Genomic DNA, 19,853 nt, shown 5'->3' on the forward strand with positions numbered 1-19,853 from the left:
GGAGTTAGTCTTTGTGTAAACCAAGTTGACCATGTGAAGCAGGTGGTGTAATCATCAAAGTAGCCCTCAGCTATTCTTTTCGGGACGATTTCACAGAGACTTAGTATGAATTTAGTATACCAGTGTGTGGTAATTTCATGACGGACTGGATTGCGCTACGAACGTAACTTCTTTGGGTGAAAATTGAATGGGTTGGTTGTGATTAATTTCCTCTTGCATATGTTTCAACGTTCTTCATGTGTTATTTTATGGATGAAGTGTTGTATGCAGTCTCCCAATCTTGGCTCCATATTTGATTTGTTCCGTAAATTACAAACTCACATTTTCACAATCCTAAATAAGGCACCAATTTAGTTATGAATCAATTTTAACGGAACAATGATCAATGTTAAAATAAATGTCCAAATATAAACTGATGTATTTCTTTTTATTTAAATTCTCTTTTCATGTATATATCATCGGTTGTCGTAAGATGACTATTAAAAGATTATAATCAATGTTAGTCTGGTTGGGAATTTGGTAAGCTAGACTGGATATCTGACGAAACATTTGCTCAGTAATGCAAGGTTAACTTCCCCAGATAGCTCACAGCTTTCAACCCAATTTTATGGTCTTGAATATCAGCACCGCTTTCAGAACAACTTAATGCATCAACATTACAAGCTGAAGGTATTAATATAATTCTAATTTCGTTCTAGACAGCTTCAGGTCATCAATTGTGTCTGTTCTTTCGGACATGTCCGAAAGAACAGACACCATGTCCATATAAGTCTATTTAACTTTTATGTTCGAGCGTTAAAGAATTTTTGTTGTTTTACGATTTTCAGATGTAGCCATAATAATTGTTCTGGGTTTTGTAATTTTCCTAGATTGTCTGAAGGTGCATATTATTGCACGCAAAATGGGTCGCATAGGAAGAACTAATAAGTCCGTCTTTATTGCAACCACAACCGACTTCTCTCTATGTGATGACAATATATAATGAGTACAGATATTGTTTTCTCTGCAGTGAAGACCAAATACCTATGGTAGAAAGCTTGTCTGGATCCCTGTTCAGAAATTAACTCTTCACAAACTACAGCACGTTGCTGTTCCTGTTTCCGTGATAGCATAATTAAGAAATTCCAGAAACGGAGTGCAGGCCTCACAGTGTGGTCAGCCTTGGTGCGTTCTAGTATTAAAAGAAAGCTACTACTGTGCATCGATAGACATAACGATATGCACACAGCTGTTATCGTAAATAGAAACTGATTTGTTAATTGCGTGTGCAAGGCCGCCTGCGAGAGGACCACATAGCTGAATAATCCGTTCCAGCAGCTTCCAGCACAGCAGAGGCAACCCTAGTTTGGGGAACTGCGCAGTATTTGAGGTTGCATTCGAGGGCGGGTTAGCTGGCGTTGAAGCTGGAGAGGTCCGTGCCCGACCCACCGGCAGCTGCCCCTGGCCCTACCTGCCGGAGACGTCACTGAATACCGCGTAATTGGCTCCAGTGCGCCCTCGAGGGCCGGCTGAGTTGGACGCTTCCAGATTAGTCCTGCGGCCGGCTGCCTCTAACGTGTTCCGAGACACACCGCACGCACTGGGTACAGTGGACTGTCCTACATACAGCGCGAGTCGCATCTAAACCCGCGTAACATCTGCCGTGTAGAGTAAGTACGATATTCACCATTAAAACTGAGTGTCCAGGAAAGACTGTAATATGACCAGGCGAAACCCCACATAAGTGTGGGTTCTTTGATTGCTATGGAAGATGCCTCATCAGAACTACAAGATATGACATGTTAGTTCAGTTTATTACATGAATGAATGGAATGACTCACTTAACTAGATACAATCCATTGCCACAGAAGCGCTTGATACTTTACAAATGTCATTGATTACGAAAGCAACACTTGTTGTACTAATTAACAAACTTTTTCTTGAAGTGCAGTGTTCAACATTTACGAAAGTAAAGGCTTGAATAACACATTATTCTTACTCGATGGTGTTGAATGCTTCAGCTGAGGCCACAAACTGGGCAGAGCGCTTCCATGCTCGGCTCTAAATTAACTTCTTTGTGACGGCGCTGCTGTGCTGGACAAGAGGGCGTATCTTTTTCAGTCCCTCCCATCCTTCTTCACGGATTGCAGGGAGACATCGCTAACGTCCATGATATCGTTCTACGTCTTCAAGTCTCATATGGCACCACAATATTTAGACGATACCACAGATAGCATGTATTGAAATTTTACACTACTGGCCACTAAAATTGCTACACCACGAAGATGACGTTCTACAGACACGAAATTTAACCGACAGGAAGAACATGCTGTGATGACGTGCTACAGACACGAAATTTAACCGACAGGAAGAAGATGCTGTGACATGCAAATGATTAGCTTTTCAGAGCATTCACACACGGTTGGCGCCGGTGGCAACACCTACAACGTGCTGACACGACGAAAGTTTCCAACCGATTTCCCATACACAAACAGCAGTTGACCGGCGTTGCCTGGTAAAACGTTGTTGTGATGTCTCGTGCAAGGAGGAGAAATGCGTACCATCGCGGTTCCTACTACGATAAAGGTCGCATTGTAGGCTATAGCGATTGCGGTTTACCGTATCGCGACAGTGCTGCCCACTTTGGTCGAAATCCAATGACTGTTAGCAGAATATGGAATTGGTGCGTTCAGGAGGGTAATACGGAACGCCGTGCTGGATCCCAACGGCCTCGTATCACTAGCAGTCGAGATGACAGGCATCTTATCCGCATGGCTATAGCTGATCGTGCAGAGACGTCTCGATTACTGAGTCAATAGATGGGGCCGTTTGCAAGACAACAACCATCTGCACGAACAGTTCGACGACGTTTGCAGCAGCGTGGACTATCAGCTCTGAGGCTATGGCTGCGGCTACCCTTGACGCTGAATCACAGACAGGAGCGCCTGCGATGGTGCACTCTACGACGAACCTGGGTGCACGAATGGCAAAAGGTTATTTTTTCGGATGAGTTCAGGGTCTTCTTACAGCATCATGATGGTCGCATCCATGTTTAACGACATCGCGGTGAATGTACATTGGAAGCGTGTATTCGTTATCGCCATACTTGCGTATCACCCGGCGTGATGGTATGGGGTGCCATTGGTTACACGTCTCGGTCACTTCTTGTTCGCACTGGCGGCACTTTGAACAGTGGACATTACATTTGAGATGTGTTACGACCCGTGGCTCTACCCTTCATTCGATCCCTGCGAAACCCTGCGTTTCAGCAGGGTAATGCACGACCACATGTTGTTTCTGGATACAGAAAATATTCGATTACTGCCGTGGCCAGAACCTTCTCCAGATCTATCACCAATTGAAAACGTCTGGTGAATGGTGGCCTAGCAACTGGCTCGTCCTAATACGCCAGTCACTACTGTTGATGAACTGTGGTATCGTGTGTAAGCTGTGTGGCCAGCTGTACCTGTACACGTCATCGAAGCTCTGTTTGACTCAGTAACCAGGCGCATCAAGGCCGTTAATACGGCCAGAGGTGGTTTTTCTGGGTACTGATTTCTCAGGATCTATGCACCCAAATTGCGTGAAAATTTAATCACATGTCAGTTCTAGTATAATATATTTGTACAATGAATACCCGTTTATCATCTGCATTTCTTCTTGGTGTAGCGATTTTAATGGCCAGCAGTGTACTTACTGCCCATAAAGAGGTGTAAAAGAAATTTTTCCCCCAAAAGGTGGAGTCCCTCCACGCCCGCAACGGTATGCTGGCCAACACAAAAGGCCTACCGCCATCTCTGCATAATGGTTAGTTTTTACTAAAGTGAGGACTCGCAGGATGTGGGTACTGCGATGTTTGCGTACGTCTGGTTAAGGTTAATCATTAATACGCGCTCATCTGGGGATACATTTGGTCGAAAGCTGAATGAACGGTAACGGTTTAAAGGGCAGAGGGAGAAAAGTGCAAAGGCAAGAGGCAAGGGGAAAAAAAGTTCTGCGATAGTTGGGTCGAGTGGTAAGAGCAGTAGCGGTTTTGTAGCTACCTGCGAGAGCTCATGCAAGGGTAGGCTTTGTTAGTAGTGGATATCATGTATGTCGATAGCTTGACGTTGTGCAATGGTGTTATCCGGCGGCTGTAGGTGGGTGCCAGTGTTGGCTTTACTGTCAGTGACAGTGTACCTGAACAGTTACGTTCACCACCGTTCTTGGTCTGATAGGTCATATATCGGATTCACAGTGTAGGGTAGTGGCCGCGCGGTGTAGCCGAGCGGTCTGAGGCGTCTTGTCAGGGTCCGAGCGGCTTCCCCCGTCGGAGGTTCGAGTCCTCCCTCGGGCATGGGTGTGTGTGTGTATTCCTCCCTCGGGCATGGGTGTGTGTGTGTGTCGTCCTTAGGGTAAGTTAGTCTAAGTTCGATTAAGTAGTGTGTAAGCTTAGGGATCGATGGCCTCAGCAGTTTGTTCCTGTAAGACCTTACCACAAATTACCATTTTAGTGTAGGGTAGTGTTGGCGGTTTGGTAGTGCGATATTGTCGGTTTCCCTGCTGTACCCTCTTGGTCGGCTTTAATGGAAGCTGGCACACCCAGTCAACGTAGATGATTTGCAGGGGCTTCCCGATGTTGCCGTTTATGCTTCGTCCTACGATTGTAATCATAGTTTCACAGAGTAAGGATGAAAGGATAGTTCGAGTGTCTCGAGTTGCCATATAGTCGTGTGGCGTGGTATTCTTCTTTTTTTAAATACTTCCTTGAGAATTTGAAAGCGATATTCGTTGTGAAGATTCACGGTGCGTGTTTGCCGTGGAGTGTTGCTAATGATGAGTAGCACTTTGTTCTGTATGATCTGCAGGCGGTGCAGGCGTGCAGGAGCTGCATATCCCCAGACTGGCGCTGCGTGCATCATCAGAGGTCTAATCAGTGTCATGTATTTGCACCTCGACACCCTACTATTCAGTGTACTTTCTCTGTTGAACAATGGGTATAGTTGTTGGAGCCTCGCGTGCGCTCTGTTGGCATCGCATTCAGTGTGGTCGTCGCCCGTCCCCCCCCATGTAAATTTCCGGTCCAGCCAGACACCGAGATATCTGACATTCTCTCGGGAACGTATTGGGCGCGCTTGTAATGTTTCCTGTCGACAGTGTTGATGTTTGCGCAGCAGCTTCGGTTTCCGTGTGAACAAATTGTTTCGCACTTCTCGACGTTTACTTTAATACGCCATCGTTCCAACCAGAGCTCGGCAGTTCCGAGTGCCGTCTGTATTCGTGAATTTATGTTCGACGGTTTCCAGTCTTGCCCAAGGTTGGCTGTGTCATCCGCGTAGGATGAAAGGATTGTTCGAGTTTTGTGTTGCTGGAAAGTCATCAATGTAGAGGTTGAACAAGATGGACACCAGGATGCTTCCCTCGGGTACTCCAGCTTGAATATCGTGTTGTGTCGCTTACTTGTCCAGCACGTCAGTGTTGAAACATCTGTTCACGAAATATGAGCGTATGAGACCTATGAGTCCATCGTGGAAGCCAGCATCGCTTAGTCTGCGTGTGATGTTGTTGTACCACCGATGGTCGAAAGCTTTTTCGATGTCCAGAGACACGGCCCTTGTGGCTTTTTTCGTGCCGTAGCCGTGTGTTCGACTACTCGGAGGAACTGGTGATTCCTAAAGCCGAACTGCTCCGGTCATAGGATGTCATTGGCGATGAAGTACGTAGTGATGCGTTTTATTATTACCTAGGCGGCCGGCGTGGCAGCGCGCTTCTAGGCGCTTCAGTCCGGAACCGCGTGACTGGTACAGTCGCAGGTTCGAATCCTGCCTCGGACATGGATATGTGTGATGTCCTTAGGTTAGTTAGGTTTAAGTAGTTGTAAGTTCTAGGGGACTGATGACCTCAGATGTTAAGACCCATAGTGCTCAGAGCCATTTGAACCATTTTTATTGTTACCTTCTCAACAATCTTGCTGAGCGAGCACAGCAGACTGATGTGTCGCCAATTATGTGGGAGGCATTGGTCTTTCTCTGGCTTCTTGAACATCAGGAACTTGGCCGGTTTCCAAAAGTCAGAGAAGTGTTCGTGTTTTAAGATGGGATTCGTTATGTGCGCAAGGTATTCGGCTCTATCCGTAAACTCCTGGAGGACCTGGTTTTGAATTCCATCGGGCCTAGGGGCTTTCCTAGTATTGGTATGCTTGATAGCCCAAGTAACTTCGTTTGTACTGGTGCGTCTAATTTCGTCGCGCGGGGGATGGGCTAGAAGTGCTGTAACCTTCTGGTCCGTTTCAAGTGTGAATGCTGGATCTGAAGAAGCCAGATTCGGCATGGAAGACGCTACAAATGTTGTGGCCACAAGCTCTGCCTTCTGCGAGGTGTAGTAAGCTGGGCCGTCTGGTCCTTATAGAGCGAGAATGTAATGTTTATCACTGGTGAAATGTCTGGCTAGCTACCACACGCTAGGTTGTGTGGTACTTAGCCGTGCGAGTTTCTGCCCCGATTCCTCGTATGCTTGTATTTTGTCCCGTTTTAAATCTTGGAGGTGCTGGTATCGCGTGTTACTATGTTTTTAGGAACGTTGTACAGCGATACCAGTGCGGTGTTGGATCTGTTGAATTTGCCACTGGCGGCCGTAGCCTCTAGTTCAAAAAATGGCTCTGAGCACTATGGGACTCAATTGCTATGGTCATTAGTCCCCTAGAACTTAGAACTACTTAAACCTAACTAACCTAAGGACATCACACACATCCATGCCCGAGGCAGGATTCGAACCTGCGACCGTAGCAGTCGCACGGTTCCGGACTGCGCGCCTAGAACCGCGAGACCACCGCGGCCGGCGTGGCCTCTAGTCTCTCAAGCGCAGGGAGCTCGATGTTTGTGTATTCTATGTCCATGTATATGGTGATGGCGGTGCCGTCCCCCTTCCTACCATTCGGTCGGTCGGTACGGTAAACGCAATAACCTGGGATGTTTAGCTGTTTGTGACGCGTAAGCAGTGTTTCGTTCACTAGGGCGATTCGGATACCCTTTCTCTCCATGAACGCAATGATTGTATTCCAAAACAAGATCTGTGAGTTTGTGTTGGCGTTTGCTTTTCGGGGCTGCTGTGGCGTAGGTGTAAACAGTGACATGTTAATAGTTTTTATGCTACTCCAGTTAAGCGAGCCCGACATGAACTGTATAAAGAGTTATGAGACACACCCCATTACTATTTTGGTGGTCGTGGGTCCGAGGGAACAATGTCTCCATTATTCTTCGGAGTGTTGAGTTAATGTTGGGAGTGTCGGCCTGTGGATTACTGGTTGTATTGGCGGCTGCTGGTACTTGTGTTGGAGTTTGGTGATGACTGGCTTCTGTGTCAGCTGTTCGGGTCGTAGTTGTGGACCCCTGTGTTGTCTCTGTGGTGAGTGGGTCTGTTGTGTACGTCGTTGTGTGGGTGTCCGAATTGTGTATATGCGTATTGGTGTCCTGTTGTCCCTGTACTTGTTGTCATGTGGTTGTGTTTCCCCTGTTACCGTTGTTTCTCCTTCTCTGGCGTTGTGTCTGTCCCTGTGTAGGTGTGTCTTATGCGGTGGGCTGCAGTCGTGGTCTCTGCGGGTATGATGGTGGTGTTATTTGTGTTTTGTGGTATACTGTTGGGTGTTGTAATTCTTGGCTGTATGTCTGTTGCTAGGGATATTTGTTGTGTGTGTCCGCAGCTCTGAAGTTCCTCTGACGGCCTTGGGCTGCTGGGGGTGAAAGCTACTACTCCAGATAAACATATTCCACTCCTTACAAGCGCGGGGGCGGTTACGGAGCTGTGGTGGCGATAGTTTTTACGTTTTGGCTATTTTGCGCCTCAGAGCCACCTTGTATGCAATGCACTCCCTGTAGTTGGTCGAATGGGCTGCACCACAGTTGGTGCATTTGCGTGGTGCTGTCTTGGGGAGTTTGAAATGTTGGGTCGTGTGACCACCAGCGCATCTGCAGCAGCGGGGAGCGAGACCGCACCGAATACCCGTACGTGCAAAAAGTTGTTAGTTGTGGCATAGTTGGGGGGAAAGAAATAATTGCATCTTCAGCAGGTCGCGCGATCTTACCGTGTCTGTAAGCTCAACAATGTAGTTATGCGACGGTCTTACTGTGCCGAACTCAGTCACTCGATTTACACGAATGTATTCCCAATCAAGGGCGGTAAGTTCTTCGTGTACTGTCTCGATCGGGGTCCGAGAGTCTACCCTCTTGATTATGTACTGCTGGGTGTTTTCCAAGACGGACCTTTACGTGAAGTGTTCCACTCTCCTTTAGAAAGTCCAGCAGATTTGTATTGAAACTTCCCTTAGAAAAATTGTAAATCACTGTGCTGATAAACCACTCTCCTTTAGAAAGTCCAGCAGATTTGTATTGAAACTTCCCTTAGAAAAATTGTAAATCACTGTGCTGATAAACCTCTTACGTTATTTGATTTTCAAACAGATGAGCAAAACTGAAGGTACTCAGACATTTCTCTCTTTACTGATTCTGATCATCACTAAACTCACACACAATATTTTTAGCGCAACGTAATCTGACTTTCAATAATCTCTACAAAAGTATGGCCCTGAGTAACAATAACTCATACCTTTCATGAATCACTTATCTCACAACAACCTTCTTTACTCGAATTACTGCATTGCAGAGAGCGCCAATACTGCCAGCTAAAGATTCAAACTACTGAAGGCACTAACTACTGATAGGCATACTCAGCAAATGAAAGATTTTGATAGAGAACAAACAATGTATTTACCTTAATAGTGTTCAAAAGTCATAATATATATAGCTGTTCATGACGTCCAGTCTTACAAATTTACTCTCTGTGATGGACACACGTCCAGATCATCCGCTCTCAAAACTCCGCCATCTCTCCCCCCACATCCACCACTGCTAGCGGCTCACCTCCAACTGCCCAACAATACAGTAACAAATATTCCAACAATGCAAACCATCTACAGACTGCACGCAGCACAGTTAGTGATTTTCATACAGAGCGCTACTTGGCGTTACCAACAGAAAAACCTAAACAGCCAACTTACAGTATAATCCGACTTATTCGCCACAAACAGTTCGGCTTGGTCGCCAGTGAGTTTAGAGTGGTATGTTGTGGGTTGTGCTTGTTATTAAACTCTTTGTTTAAGAGGCTAAGGTCTCCGTAGTTGTGTACGATGACTGGTGGGAAAGGAGCCGAGGATCTTTTTTGGATTCGGCGTAGCTGCTTATGTCCTTGTGTGTGCTGCAGTCGCAAGGTTGTTTGTGTCGTTCCCTGCCTTGCTGGTGTTGACATTTGACGCTGTTGGAGTTGGCAGCAGCAATCTGCGGGTACCTCGTGAGTTTATGGACTCACTTGTCTGTGGCCGGCCGCGGTGGACGTGCGGTTCTAGGCGCTCAGTCCGGAACCGCGTGACTGCTACGGTTGTAGGTTCGAATCCTGCCTCGGGCATGGATGTGTGTCATGTCCTTAGGTTGGTTAGGTTTAAGTAGTTCTAAGTTCTAGGGGACTGATGACCACAAATGATAAGTCCCGTAGTGCTCAGAGCCATTTGAACCATTTGTGTGTCTTCGTGGGGTTTGGGTTGTGGGCTGCTGCCATGGTCCGTCTTCTGTGTTATTTATGTTCTCTGTCGGCTCCGGTTCCAACGGTGCCTGAGCCACCACAAGTGATAGAGAGGGCATGTCTAGCGGGTTTGCGGCAGGCGCTTGTGTGTTTGCTGCGTGTGTTGGTGTTTTCGTGTGTTCATTCCCCATGAGCAGCTCGATCAGCTTTTACTGGTCGGTGATGTGTCGATCCTTCGAGGCAACTACCTCTTTAAACGTGAGGAGTGGTACGGAGATGATGATGGCTTCAGCCGGCTTTCGCGCCTTTTGTGCTGCAGCTTCGCTGCGCTTTACTGTAAGGGACATGCAAGAAGGATCGAACATCTTTTCTGCATAAGGATATATTCTGGGGGGGGGGGGGGGGGGGGTGACGGGAAGATACTTTTGCTTCTTTCGAAAACAATTTTTGCTGTTTCGTCGAGAATGCAATATTGCGTGCACCTACAGAATTCGGCGTAGTTGCTTATGTCCAGCAGATTCGTATTGAAATGTCCCTTAGAAAAATTGTAAATCACTGTGCTGATAAACCTCTAACGTTATTTGATTTTCAAACAGATGAGCAAAACTGAATGTACTCAGGCATTTCTCTCTTCTGATCATCACTAAACTCACACAAGGTCTATCTGCGCAAAGTGCAATGCGCGGCGCAAGAGAGCGCGGGAAGAAGAGAGCGACCTACAGTGCGCGGGGTTATCCGACGTCAACCAGCCCCTGACACTGAAATAAATGCTACCAAAGAACGGGAGCGAGCGTCCCGCTGGGGGATTGCAACCGAGGTTGCAGGGAGCTGAGCCGAAACTCTTGCCGCTTAGCGGTAAGAAGTGTTAAGCGGCTTGAGCTCGTTCGTGGTGCTCTGAAGAGCGTCACCCGCTGCTACGTCTGTTTCAGATTATTAGGGACCACTCCGTAGAGCTATCCTCGGGCAGCTACTCCAGATGCGGAGAGCAGCAGCGATCTGCTCGGGTCGGCTGCTCGACTGTGAAGAAAGAATCCCCGATTAAATTTATAGTACATTTTGGACCATATGTGGAGTGAGACCGACTACACAGGATTGTCTCCTCTGGCAGAAACTACCCCACTGGGCATCGCGCCGAAATGAGCTAGGGTAACGATGTAGGTATGTCATTCTGTGCTGCTTCCACACTATTCGCCGCTGTTGACCAATCGTAGTGATTACGAGTGGTGGTGTGCCAGTCTCTCTCGCTGTACCATGTCGTAAAAGGATTGGGTTATTGTGGGGTAGGAGACCAGGATAGCGAGGTCATCGGTCTTATCAGATTAAGGAAGGACGGGGAAGGAAGTCGGCTGTGCCCTTTCAAAGGAACCATCCCGGCATTTGCCTGGAGTGATTTAAGGAAATCACGGAAAACCTAAATCAGAATGGCCGGACGCGGGATTAAACCGTCGTCTTCCCGAAAGCGAGTCCAGTGCATGTCGTAGGAGTTACGGAGAACATACTGCCCAAAAATAGTACAATTCTGTTTAAATCGTCACACACTTCGTAAATCAGATATCGCATGCGACCAATCGAACTATTCCAAAACGATTCATTTGGATGAGAATTGCTTTATTCGCCATAACCTAAATTCTGCCTAGTAGAAGTTGGTTCTGATGTAACATGACAGAAACTTTCGGCCACTACACAAGATTGCTTGAAGCTATCGATCCCTTTGCGTAACAGTCTTTCTACATTTTTCTTTTGTTAAGTTTTCTTGATTGTGTTTTCGAATTATGTCCAGCTTTACTACTTATGCCCTGTGATTTTGTTTTGTTTTGTGGGGGATGCCTTCCGTCAACTAATTTTGCAAAGCTTGATATGAGAACACTGCCAGTCATACTTTAGACACTTATTTAGAAAAGTCTTGTGAAGCAAATAACTTACTTCAATCGAAGCTGTACGTCAAAAGTAACTCGATTCTGCAACCAGTTTCACTTAAAAGACAATGTTGTAATTAATATTAATAAAACACTGAAGCCCCAAAGAAACTGGTTTAGGCTCGGTTACCGAAATACGTAGATTTCTAACAGGCAGAATATGGCGTTGCTGTCTGCAACGCCTATTAAGGTAACTAACGTCTGGCGCAATTGTTAAATCGGTTACTGCTGCTACAATGGCAGGTTATCGAGATTTAAGTAAGTTTTAACATGGCATAAAAGTCGGCGCACTAGCGATGAGACACAGCATCTCCGAGGTAGCAATGAAGTGGGGATTGTCCCGGAAGACCATTTCACGAGTGTACCGTGAATATCAGGAATCCGCTAAAACATCAAATCCCCGACATCGCTGCAGCCGGAATAAGATCCTTCAAGAACGAGACCAATGACGATTGAATAGAATCGTTCAAAGTGACAGAAATGCAACCTTTCTGCAAATTGCTGCAGATTTTAGGGTTGGGCCATCAACAAGTGTCAGCATGCAAACCACTCAACGAAATACCATCGATACGGGCTTTCGGAGACGAAGGACTACTCGTGGACCCTTGATCACTGCGCAACACAAAGTTTTACGTCTCGCCTGGGCCCGTCAACACCGACATTGGACTGTTGATGTCTGGGAACATGTTGCTTGGTCGGACGAATCTCGTTTCAAATTGTATCGAGACGATGGACGAGTACGAGCATGGAGACCATCTCATGGATACTACATGTCAGCAGGAGACTGCCCAAGCTCGTGGAGGCTCTGTAATGGCGTGGGGCGTGTGCAGTTGGAGGGATATGGGACCCCTATTACGTCTAGTTACAAACTCTGGCAGGTGACACTTACGTAAGCATCCTGTCTGATCGCCTGCATCCATTCATGTCCATTATGTATTCCGATGGACTTGGGCGGTTCCAGCAGGACAATGCGGCACTCCATACATCCAGAATTGCTACAGAGTGGCTCTAGGAACACTCTTCTGAGTTTAAACACTTCCGCTGACCAACAAACACCCCAGACATTATTGAGCATATCTCGGATGCCTTCCAACGTGGTGTTCAGAAGAGATCTTCATCCCATCTCATTCTTACGGATTAATGGTGATTCCTTCAGGATTCACGGTGTCAATTCCCTCCAGCACTAACTTAGACATTAGTCGCGTCCATGGCGCGTCGTGATTCGGGGGACATACACGATATTAGACAGATGTACCAGTTTCTGTGGTTCTTCAGTGTAGTTCGATTCACGAACGAAGACAGTTCGCGCAGGTCAATGCACGGACGGGGGTTACATTTTGTTGCTGGTTCGTAGAGACGGATGCGACACGTGCGAACACGTTCTTTGCGCTTGAAGAAAGCATGTATCCTGTAGGTTATGTAACTACCTAGGGTATGTGGAATTTGTCGCTTACCACCACCGTCAGCGATAACAACTCGCAATGAATCGATTTAAAGTTCACCAAATCATTCGCTACAGTCACCTCTAATACTCTCATTGTGTACGGCATGTGCAACCGAGCGCTCAAAACATTACTGAACTCTAATTGGCTCCGGAGAATATGTGACGTAGGGGCAGAGAACAAGTCTATACTCAACCGCCATCGTTCTTCACTCCGATAGAACTGTAACATGTTTAGATCACCTCAACCTATTCTCTTTAATTCTGTCAAACATGAGTTTCACTGCCTGTTTGCTCAGTGCTTCTAATTTTTATGTGATGCCATCTAAATGCAAGACAAATGTAAGTGAAAAAGTCTGTGGCACACAGTATTCATTCTTGAGCACTGAGGTCCGTAGGATTTACGTTCAAAGCGTGTCATTACGTCTCTTCTACATTTGAAGAAGTTTCCTTTGCAGCATGAGAATGATCTGCTTTGTTTATCTTCAGTACTGTGGTGATGCCTGGTTGCGTATATCAATCCTTTTGTGTTCATTTTATGGGGAAATGATTAAATGAAAGAGTGAACCCACAAGCATTCGTTTTAAATTATAGATTATAGTTTTCATTTTGTTTTGCATCCCCAACTATTAACACACGAAACTAGTACCGACTGCCCGCATCTCGTGGTCGTGCGGTAGCGTTCTCGCTTCCCACGCCCTGGTTCCCGGGTTCGATTCCCGGCGGGGTCAGGGATTTTCTCTGCCTCGTGATGGCTGGGTGTTGTGTGATGTCCTTAGGTTAGTTAGGTTTAAGTAGTTCTATGTTCTAGGGGACTGATGACCTAAGATGTTAGGTCCCATAGTGCTCAGAGCCATTTGAACCATTTTTTTAGTACCGACTGCGCAACAAAGATTAATAATACCCGACACTTCATTGGACACAACGTGTTTCATTATTGTTCTTATAATACTCACGTCTTTGTTGCACCCTCGACGCTCTATCGCAAATGTTAATTTTAACAATACTTCAGGGCACGCTCCCACGTCATCAGCCGAGCCCCTCGCTGCCGCCGCCTCACACAGCTCTGGAATAATTCGCGCCGAGCGCGTCAATCTGAGTCACTCACTGTGATGACGTGAACACACTGCGCAGAACATGCGCCCATCACGTGGTCGTCAGAAGCTTATAATACTCTTCTGCAAAATTTCTTTCTTTGCGGTCCTTCTACAGTCAAATAGATGTCTGAAAGGGGCACTAGGTACAGGGGAGAATTAAATTGTTCTCTTTTGTATAAAGGATTTTAATTGTCTATACACTAACATAAAACATATCTGAAGATGGTTATTATAGACCGAAACCTGTAGTCTGACTACAAAAAAATTTGTGACCATGGACGTAAAACAAAAGAAAATTATTCTATATTGGGTTCACTATTCAGTTGAACATTTCATTCTGTTCCCATTTTCTTCCTCATACTTACATATTTACCACGATTGGTCCAATTGCTTTCAGCCTTCTACAGTTTCCATCTTGACCAGGATTACTAACCGTTGAACTCATATGTGTACCTGTGTAAGAAGGCATTCTTTACTGCCACTCATGTCTAACTACTCCACAAGTGAACCTGGAATAAACTGCCCTATGTTTATCTGCAGCAGCTCGGCTCAACAGGAAGAAAAGGTCCTTGAAATGTTCCCCAGAGCTACACTGGTACAACCAAAATGTATAGATTGGTCTACTCAATTATATTTACTGACAAATTGTGAGTAGGAATGGGCATTAACAGCAACAGAGATTGTGAAATTGAAGTGCCTGAGGGCTCTGAAGGCGTATGATAGTATAGTACCGGTACCAATAGTATTGAACATACCAGTAATCTGTTAAGTAAACTTCTCCTAAATCAGGTTTTTCGAAAGAGCGCAATAATAAGAGCAAAACTTACTGGTTCCAAATCGGTAATGATAATTCCCGAAACAATAATACAAATATATTCAGGCACAGCAATATCATTATCAGAAGTTCGCTAACAGTAGAATACATTATTCTGCAGTTATGTTAAAATTCTCACAATTCATAAGGAGGTTTTACTCGATAATACTCAAAAGCCTCAACCAGAAAAAATTAAGAATAAAACCCTAATCTAAGAAATGTGAAATAATATTACACTTTAAACTTCAAGCACAAAGAATAAATACAACATAATAAGTCAGATACATCGCAGTGGTGACTTAAACCGAACTGAAAATCTTTCTTGCACAGACACACGTCATCTACAGCATGAATGACGAGTTCTGAAAGTAGCTCAACGTTAGTCCTGTAAGTTATCGTGATACCAGAATCAAGAATGTTTTGTCAGTATGAACACAAACATGCCCAAACACCTTGCCGCAAACGGCAACAGTGAGAATTGGCAGAATAATTTAACAAGTCTGAAATCGTTAATTTGTTAGGCACCCTTGATCAGTAAAAGCTACTCTGAAGTCTCTTCACAGCGTCTGTACGTCGTGCACACTGGTCCATTTGCATTATTAATTAATATATTTATATATTGAGTTTGTAACACAGAATGAAGATCCTCATTTTTATTTCTCTTTGTTTTGCAGCACTATCAAAACAATATAATACTTTCACCGATTTACTAGAAGATACTCTAAAACCTCACTCAATGGGATCGAAATTCAAAGTCAGCCCCATTGCGAGACAGTGGAACGAGAAAGTCCCTGCAGTACTTGTTTCCTTGGCTCATTTGGTTACGGGTTGATGAAGTGTGCTTAGTTTCTAGTCTGACCCATAAAAAAGAAATTTCTCCTCGTAAACAACTTCGTGTGTTCTTCTCTTCAGAACAAATTCGCAGACACGAGGGTGCAGTGGCCTTAAACCTTTACGTTTCGTTGTGTTGTTCCTCCTCAAGGACAAGTCGTTAAGTCTCAGAACTACTCTACTTCTGCAAGTCGTAAACCAAGTCCTCAGAGCTTGAGGGTGTCTGAGTGAATTGCTGATTAACTCAGGCCATGTAGAATCATGTCGGGGAAACTTTCAATGAACTCCTATCGGATCGATGGCCAACGGTATTGCAAGTGCGAAACTTCAGAGAGACAGCTTCTAGTCACACAACATATCCCACTTTTAACTAATAATCATAATTGGTTGCTTTCTGCAGTCTCAGTCAGACTTATTTAACGTACGATGTTGTAATTAGAAGACAGATAGGAGACTGTTAGAATCAAAATTTTGAAAACCTCAGTTCCCACCTTTATAGATGTCTTATAGATAGCGGTTAATTTAAAAATCTGCAACCGTATCAGAGACAATACTCTAATCAAGTAACATTAATTTACGAGACAGTAATGATACGCTCAGAACGCGAAGTACAATTTATTACTTATACTCTATGAACGGCGGGTGTTACTTTCTCATGCAGCAAACAATTGAGGAGCTGGTACACGTAATATTTCACAATAAAATTATATAAATACACGTTTTAGAAACTAACTTGTGGAACTCTTTAAGTAAAAGAAGTACAAGGCATTTCGTGTACACCACCGCGCTGTGTGATGATAAAATTCCAAGCCAATGCCTGGATTGCATTTACAGTATATCTAGCATAAGTGATCGAAACAAGTAATGTACACTACTGGCCATTAAAGTTGCTACACCAAGAAGAAATGTAGATGATAAACAGGTATTCATTGGACAAATATATTATACTAGAACTGACATGTGATTGCATTTTCACGCAATTTGGGTGCATAGATCTTGAGAATAGATCCTGAGAACTCAGAACCCAGAACAACCACCTCTGGCCGTAATAACGGCCTTGATACGCCTGGGCATTGAGTGAAACAGAGCTTGGATGGCGTGTACAGATACAGCTGCCCATGCAGCTTCAGTTGGTGAGAGATCTGGAGAATGTGCTGGCCAGGGCTGCAGTCGACCATTTTCTGTATCCAGAAAGGCCCGTACAGGACCTGCAATTTGCGGTCGTGCATTATCCTGCTGAAATGTAGGGTTTTGCAGGGATCGAATGAAGGGTAGAGCCACGGGTCGTAACACATCTGAAATGTAACGTCCTCATTCAAAGTGCCGTCAATGCCAACAAGAGGAGACCGAGACGTGTAACCAATGGCACCACGCGCCCGGTGATACGCCAGTTTGGCGATGACGAATACACGCATCCAATGTGCGTTCACTGGTATGTCGCCGAACACGGATGCTACCATCATGATGCTGTAAACATAACCTGGCTTCATCCGAAAAAATGACGTTTTGCCATTCGTGCACCCAGGTTCGTCGTCGAGGACACCATCGCAGGCGCTCCTGTCTGTGATACAGCGTCAAGGGTAACCGCAGCCATGGTCTCCAAGCTGATAGTCCATGCTGCTGCATACGTCATCGAACTGTTCGTGCAGATGGTTGTTGTCTAGCAAATATCCCCATCTGTTGACTCACGGATCGAGACGTCGCTGCACGATCCGTTACAGCCATGTGGATAAGATGCGTTTCATCTCGACTGCTAGTGATACGAGGCCGTTGGTATCCAACACGGCGTTCCGTATTACCCTCCTGAACCCATCGAATCCATATTTTGGTAGCAGTCATTGGATCTCGACCAACGCGAGCAGCAATGTCGCGATACGATAAACCGCAATCGCGATAGGCTACAATCCGACCTTTATCAAAGTCGGAAACGTGATGGTACGCATCTCTCCTCCTTACACGAGGCACCACAACAACTTTTCACCGGGCAACGCCGGTCAACTGCTGTTTGTGTAGGAGAAATAGGTTGGAAACTTTCCTCACGTCAGCGCCTTGTATGTGTCGCCACCGGCGTCAACCTTGTGTGAATGCTCTGAAAAGCTAATCATTTACATATCACAGCATCTTCTTACTGTCGGTTAAACTTCGCGTCTGTAGCACGTCATCTTCGTGGTGTAGCAATTTTAATGACCAGTAGTATAACTAAAAATTTGCAACTGACACCGAACAGTAAGTTAAAAGTATGTTAAATTATTAAGTAAAGAGGTAAACTATTCGACATCGAGCTTTTGTTCACAAGAAGTTTTTTGTTCGAGTCACTAACAATCTCACTCCTCAAAGCATATGTCTTTCGACCTGCGCCGCGCGTAGTAGTCACGGTCGTATAGTCACGGTTTGCGCGGCTACCCCTGTCAGCGATTCGAGTCCTCTCTCGGGCATGGGAGTGTATGTGTGTTGTCCTTAAAGTAGTGTGTAAGCCTAGGGACCGATCACCTCAGCAGTTTGGTCCCACAGGAACTTACCACAAATTAGTATTGCCTCCAGACCTAAGTTGTATTTGCTGTTCCTCCTGAAACAGCCTGCTTATGTAAATGCAACAAACGTTACGTGGCAGTGTTAAGATAGCTACTGTGTGGAAGAATGTACTCAGCAGACTTTCTCGTGAAACTCTTTCCATAGCTCTTACTGTCAGCACTGCACATTTGCATGTCGGAAAAGCAAATGTGAAGACTTACGAAACGTTGAACATCATCCTCGTATAATCGCAGTAATGGTTATGAAAATGCCGCGGGTAGGGGAGAAAGAACCTCAAAGCAGGAGTCGGCCCTCTGGCGCAGAGCCAGGGAGACCTGGCTTTGTCCGCTTCCGGGAGACGTTTCGCAGGGCCACTTACATAGAGTCCCTGGCGAGCGCGCCCTCTAAAGGGCTTATTGCCGCCTAAGTGCCCTTTTCCGCCTTCCGCTCGGAGGCGGTATTTCTTATTCCCCGCACACAAGAACAACATGCGCCGCTGTAGCTAACCGTACTTGGGCAAGCACCAGACCGAAAGACTCGATTTTTAATTCGAATTCGAACACGGTGTCATTCGATTGCTACTGTAGTTAGTACTCCTGTTTAACACGAAAGCATCCTCATTAATCAGTTAACTGGGCTAACAAGTACTTAAAGACCTTTTCATCTCAGCTGCTCAGTCTGTTGTACAAGATCCATCTGCTCTGCAAAAGTGAAGCATCAGACACGAAAATGTACGCAAAAGACGATGCAAATTAGTTTTGTCCATAAAGGAAGCTGTTGAACTGCGTAACGTGCTTAAGAAGGTAACATTGAAGAAAATGTGCTACCAGTTGCAAGCAAAGGCGTTTACTTGTAGCACGATCGGTTTCGTGCTAATTTATATTTTCGTGTAATGAAATTTGATTTTGTCTTTACGCAATCAACGCTGGAGTAAATTGTTCAATATAAATGCCAAATTATGGTGTCTTAGCTAAGGAGACGTAAGTGAGAAAGTGACAAGAGTTGAATACACAAATGTATCTAAACAGAGATTGAATTTACAAATGTTAAGTATATATTTCATTCAAAAGTAGTCGTTGGAAGCACCATAATCCCAATTCCACTAAAAATGTTACAAACTGTTTGCGGAACATTACTTACAACCTATAACGTGTTTACATTCGAGTGCAAAAATTATGGTCAAAGAGATTGCAGCTAAGAAATTCAGAGGTGTTATAGAGGAACTCGGGCTGGGACGGGATACTTAACGTTTAACAATTTTTTTAAAGTAAAGGAACACGAGGAAATGCGTCTTACAAGTAGAAGAAAAGAACCATATATTATAACCCACCGTACCTTTCTTCAGAAACAAGCACGTGAAACTACATCATATGTATTTTCTACATTTTCTCCAAAGAAATGCTCATACACTGAAGAACCAAAGATACAGGTACGCCTGCCTAATACCGTGTAGGGCTCCCGCGAGCACTGATAAGTGCCACAACACGACATCTGAAGTAGTGATGCAGGGAACATACACCAGAAATCCTGCTGTCCACAAATTCGTAAGACTACGGGGTGTGAAGATCTCTTCTGAACACCAAGTAGCAAGGTATAGCAGATATGTTCCTGTCTGGAGAGTTTGCTGGCCAGCGGAAGTGTTTAAATTCAGAAGTGTGTTCCTGGAGCCACTCTGTAGTAATTCTGGATCTTTGGGGTGTCGCATTGTCCTGCTG

Source organism: Schistocerca gregaria, chromosome 1 (genome assembly GCF_023897955.1).
Source record: "Schistocerca gregaria isolate iqSchGreg1 chromosome 1, iqSchGreg1.2, whole genome shotgun sequence".
Taxonomy (NCBI): domain Eukaryota; kingdom Metazoa; phylum Arthropoda; class Insecta; order Orthoptera; family Acrididae; genus Schistocerca; species Schistocerca gregaria.